The sequence below is a fragment of the Protopterus annectens genome, chromosome 3.part1 (genome assembly GCF_019279795.1).
Source record: "Protopterus annectens isolate FY-2018-M chromosome 3.part1, PAN1.0, whole genome shotgun sequence".
NCBI classification, from domain to species: Eukaryota; Metazoa; Chordata; order Ceratodontiformes; family Protopteridae; genus Protopterus; species Protopterus annectens.
This window is the reverse complement of record NC_056732.1, coordinates 846,674,372-846,680,457: the sequence shown is the minus strand read 5'-3', so window position 1 is coordinate 846,680,457 and position 6,086 is coordinate 846,674,372.

Here is a 6,086-nt window from a genome sequence, read left to right as displayed (position 1 = left end):
CCACATTTTTTTTCTGAAGCAGATGAGTCTGTGTAAGTACTATCTGTCCATTCTGGGTGTTTGTCTAAAGAAGTTAAGAAGGTAGAAGAAATAATCAGTAAATAGCCTCTTGTTAAGAAAAAAATCACTCTGTATTATTTCTACATAAATACTTTGCATGAATGAATAATTTACCATAATTTTTCTGTATACCTGTATCAGAACTGTATAGAAGAGGTTAGCATTGTTGTCTCTCAGATCATGGATTGCTGGTTCATTTCCTGGATGGGGTGCTTTCTGTGTGGAGTCTGCATGTCCTTACTGTGTCCATGTGGGTTTTCACTAGGTACTCAGATATCCTCCCACATCCTAAAAACATGCCACAAATGAATTGGCAAGCCTCAAAACTGTCCACAGACGTGTGTGTGTGTGTGTGTGTCTGCATGCATCTGTGCATCCTGTAATGCACTGATATTTTATGAAGGGTTATTTCTCTGCTTTTTACTCACTGAGTACAGGGAAATACCATGGTAAACCTGGGACACATAATAGGATAAAGCTGGTATCTGCGAACAAATGAACGAATGTATGAATGATTAAATGAATGAATTTATATGTCAGTGTGACATCCCCTCTCTGGGACAGTGGTCAAGGAGCCTGAATCCTCACCACTAACACTGAAGAGGGATGTTCACCTGGAATAAAAATGGATACACCCAGTATTTCCAGATTCAGCTGTCTGTATCAAGTACAATTTCCCTTAACAGCACACAGGGAACACATTAAATTTGGGGACTGGTTTCTCTCTCTCTGTCTCCAGATCCCAAATAGGACTCCCCACTGACACACCTGTAGAGTGAAGTCCTCAGGCAAGTATCCATGCCAAGTCTTTCACCACTTTCTCTGTGAAACTAGTGCTTTATGTCCCTGATACCAGCAACTGACACACATACTCTTTGAGATTTGATTTGCACACACACCTGGGAAAGGCTGCCACAGATTTACTAGCTATGCCTCCTTGTGCCCAGACTATAAGGTAGTTACTGCCACCAGACACTCCAAAGCCAGCTACTCTAAGGCTCTTACAAGGGTATCCAATTATACTGAGTGAAATTAATATTAATACAAATTATAGTGTTTGGCCAATGCAGTAAGGCTTTCAGGAGTGGCCACAGACTCATCAAATAGATGTGAGTACTCTCAAATGTTAAAATATTGTCTAAAAGACCAGGCACAATGAAATGTTTAAATATATTTAATAATAAATAATAAAAGAACATGAAAATATGGAACATCTATTTACAATAAACACCAGAGTTTCAGTAACAGGAAATATTAAAATAACACAGATGAATAGATTCACAAAGATACAGAAAAATAGTACTTAACTAATCTCCCTGGTTCACTTATTAGAGCAAGGGAAGATGAAGTAGGTGAGGGGTCCTTCCTTGTCAGGTTACAAAAACAGACTGCTTTGAGACTTCAGTCTCATCTAGTATTAATATATTGTTTTAGTGATACAGAATGACATTACACACATCTCTCAAACAGACTGCAGTCTGTCAGATGGTATTCTCCTGCTTCCTACCCATGGACCCCTTCTATTCAACATTTTTGGTAACGACTTCTATACCTTTTGCTATTACTCCTCTCTCATTCAGTATGCTGTTAATTCTACACAAATCTCCTCTTCTGATAGTATCTCTGAACTTCACACTCTTACCCAAAACTATTTTCTTTCTGTTGAAAGATGGCTCACTGAAATTCAGCTTATTTTAAATCCTAACAAAACTAAACTTTTAGTCTTTCTCCCATAATTACTTTCACATCTCAAACCCACCTTTTCCAACTCTTCCTTAAATAAAACCATATTTTCTGTTGAATCCCACACAAAGCTACGTGGAATGATAATAGTTGATCAATTATAATTTTATCTCCATGTCCAACAATCCATTAAAAGCAAACCAAAAAGTGGGTCTCCTCTATAGGAACAAAAATATCCTAACTTTAGACTCTAGACTCTCCTTGGCTCAAGCTTACTTACCTCCAAGACTTTTCTATGCTATCCCAATCCTTCCAAATCTTCAATCTTCCTTAATTACTAAGCTGGAACAGGCATACAATAAAATCCAAAATTTGCTACAAACCTACCACATACCTCTCACCACTGCATGGCACTAAAGAACCTACAGTGGCTCGAATTCCCCTATCAACGTCAACTTTTACAACTCCACATAACTCACTTCTAAGCCTGACCCTCCCTAGTCAATTTTGTATCTTACTATACCCTTACATGTCCACTCAGTAGAACAGACCAATTTCTTCCTCAAATATACAAACCCAATAAAACTATTGGGAAAGTATCATATAAATATTCAATATCTCATAATTGGAACAAACTCCCACTCAACATAACAAGCATTACTCACTGCAATAATTTCAAAACAGAACTAAAAAAATGTCTAGGTAAATTGTGGATATGCTCTTGTCATGACCCCACGTAAACCCTTACCTCTTCAATCTACTACTTATTTTCCTCCTCTTCTACTTATACCTGCTAACACTTTTAGGAGGTTAAGGGTTAAACACCTTTGACACCTATTCCTTAGGGGTTAAAGAGAATAATAAGAACATGTATAATGTGATTTCCTATGTGTGGTCTTTTGTATCTATCATAGTTATGACTATAATTTGTTTTGGATTTCTCAAATTTGTAAGCTGTTATATATTGCCATTGTCTGATTTTTGTATCTTTGTATATTTTTGACTTTACTTATTTTCATAAAATTGCATAAGTATCTGGAGCTTTTCTCCTCAGGTCTTCACTGAAAATGGGCCTTAGCTTAGCTGGACCAATCCAGTTAACAAAAGTCAAATAAATAAATAAATAAATAAATAAATAAATAAATAAATACATAAATCTGGTTCCCTTGCTACCCCCTTGGCTAGAAGCTGTCAGGATTTAGCACATATGTGTTAGTAATACACACACACACATAGAGCTTACTAAGATCTGTTGCAGCTTCTGGAAGACATAAAACAACTTCAAACCTCCACCCTTCCATAGTAGCAATTAGTTCATCACAAAGACAATACAGAAATCTTCCTAGTACAGATCTTTTGTCTCTGGATGCATTACGAATGGCAAGATAAATCTTTATAGCCTAAATTAAGTAATTTAATTTCTTACTATTTTTCAAAGTTAGGTCGAGCTGAGCTTAACACCTGATTTTCCAGTATCCTTTATTACAATATATACAGTTGCAATAATATACATACATTTCTTTTCCTGTCCAGCAGGACACACTGTTGGTACATTTTAAACACACACAGCTTTACAAATACATTTTTGAACATAAGCATCTGTACAATTTTTTTTTATAATTTTTTATTTATTTATTTATTTATTTATGTTTTATATAAGATTTGTTGACCAAGAAAGTCTGAATAACACAGAGCCTATTTCCAGTGTAGACACAGTGAGAATTGCTCCAGATGCATTTCTTTGGAATGTGGGAGGAAACCAGAGTACCCTGAAGAAACCCATGTGAATGCAAGGAGGACATGCAGACTCCACACAGAAGGTACTCTAGTTGAGAATTGAACTGGAGAACCCCTTGCTGTGAGGTGACAGTGTTAACTGCTGCAACACTGAACTGCCCAAATCACTTTGATATACAAATGACATATAATTCTTTACAAAATTCTAGCTAGCTGTGCTGGCATATGTTACACACCCATTGCCTTACTTCTCCTGTCATAGCTGGCAATATTCACATCATCACATCTCTCCCCCCTTTGAAGACTTAAGCTAGTGTCTCAACTGACCTTGGAGAAAATTTGCTTGAGAGGAATGAGCCTATCTGGGTGCAGATAGGGTTGAAGTTTCTGCAGTGCCCACACTATGGCTAAACATTCTTTTTCTACAGCTGCATGGCATTCCTCCCTAGGTTAGAGTCTATGGCTGAGATATACCACTGGATGCTCTTCTCCTTCCGAGGAATTGTAGTTGAGTATAGCCTCCACCCCACGGTTTGAAGCATCCACCTGCATAAAAATCCTTTGTTGTAATCTGGACTGGCTAATGCATGGTGTCCTCCCAAAGCCGCTTTAAGCTTTTGGAATGACTGCTCACAGGCTGTGGTCCACTACATACCTCTCAACTTCTTAGAGAAAGAAATCTGGGCAAATTCTTAAATAAAAGTGGGACAAAGGCCCAAAAATAGGGACACTTTCTAAATATTGCTCTTACAAAGTTAGAAAGGTGATAGAATAACAGGTGTTGTATTAGCATGATTTTTTCTGAAGGGTATGAAGTCTGAAACTCAAATGCCTGCCATTATTTTCTAAATTTAGTATTCAATGATTTGCCACTAACTTGCTAGAAAACGACAACTTTATGAAACATGGTCCAAAAATATGAGGCAAAATCTGGACATTCTGCAAAAATATGTACAGTTGAGAGGTATGGGTCCACACTACCTTGCCTGGCCTGTTTTTCCTCATCAGGTCTGTGAGGGGAGCAGCCAAGTACCCTGCTGTCCCAAGAATGCCCTCACCTGCTTTTTGGTAACAGGGGCAGGTCACAACTGAATAGCTTCCACTTTAGCAGGTTCTGGCCTGATCTTACCACTCCATACTCTATGTCCCAGGTACGAGACCTCTTCCAGACCCACCTGACACTAACTGGGCTTAATGGTCAACCCTGCCCTTTGCAGACTGCCCAGGACCTCCCTGATATGCTGAAACTGCTCATGCCAGAATGGCTGTATATGGATATCATCCAGGTAAGCAAGGGATAATCTCCTGCTCCTGCTAGGCTGTGATCTACCAGCCTCTGAAAGGTTGCTGGGGCATTTTTCATCCCAAAGGGCATCTTTGTGAACTTGTATAATCAAAAAGGAGTCACAAAGGCTGACCTCTAGTGGTGGGAGTCAGGGCACCTGCCAGTAGTCTTTGGTAAGATCAGTAGTGGTCAGATACTTAGCACCACCCAGCAAGGCTTCATCTGTCTTAGGCATGGAGTAAACATATGACTGTGTGACTATTTAGTTTTCTGTAGTCCACATAGAACCTGGTGCTGCCATCTTTCTCTGGTACCAGCACCACTGGGGAGACCCAGAGACTGCTGGATTCCTGGATTACCCTCAGTTCCAACATTTCCTGTATATTTTCCCTCAGAGTCTGTCTGGCTTGCTCAGGCATCCTGTAATGGGCCTGCTTGATAGGCCTTTGGGGTCCTATATCCACATGGTGCTGCACCAGGTGGGTGCACCCTGGTTTCCCAGTGAACATGTCCCCAAAATCTTGCAACACTGCTCAAATTTCTTGAACTTGGGTGGGGGATAGCTACTGGGACATTGCTACCCCTTCCACTGTGGTGTCAGTCTGAGCTTCACAGAGGAGATCAGTCACCAGATCTCCATTAGACTCTTCCTGCTATCCACTGCAAATACCCAGCACTAAGGCGTCCCTATCATGGTAAGGCTTCATCATGTTAACATGGTACAATTTGTGTCCCTGCCTACTGCCTAGCAGTTCTACCATGTAGTTAACATCAGTGGTCTTCCTTACCACTTTGAAGGGTCCCTCCCAAGCTGTCTGCAGCTTACTGTGTCTGACAGGAATGAGAACCTTAACCTGCTGTCCCAGAGTATACTCTCGGGCTTGAGCATTTATGTCATACCAGACATTTTTCTGCTGTTGGACTCCTACCAGGTTCTCTTGGGCCATGCCCATGAGCTCCATAAACCTTGTTCTGAGGCTTAGGACATATGCCACAACCGACTCCTTGTGGGATTCACACTCACCCTCCCACTTATCACAAATCAAATCTAAAGGACCCCTCACCCTATACCAATGCAGCATACCTCTCAACCATATAGATTTTCCCAGAATGCCCAGACTTTAGCCTCATATTTTGGTCCATTTTTCATAAAATTGTGGTTTTCTGGAAAATTAGTGGCAAATCATTAAAGACTGAAGTTATAAAATAATGACAGACATTTGAGTTTCAGACTTCATACCCTTCAGAAAATTCATGCTAATAAAAAACCTGTTATTCTATCAACTTTCTAAGTTTGTAAGAGCAATATTTAAAAATTATC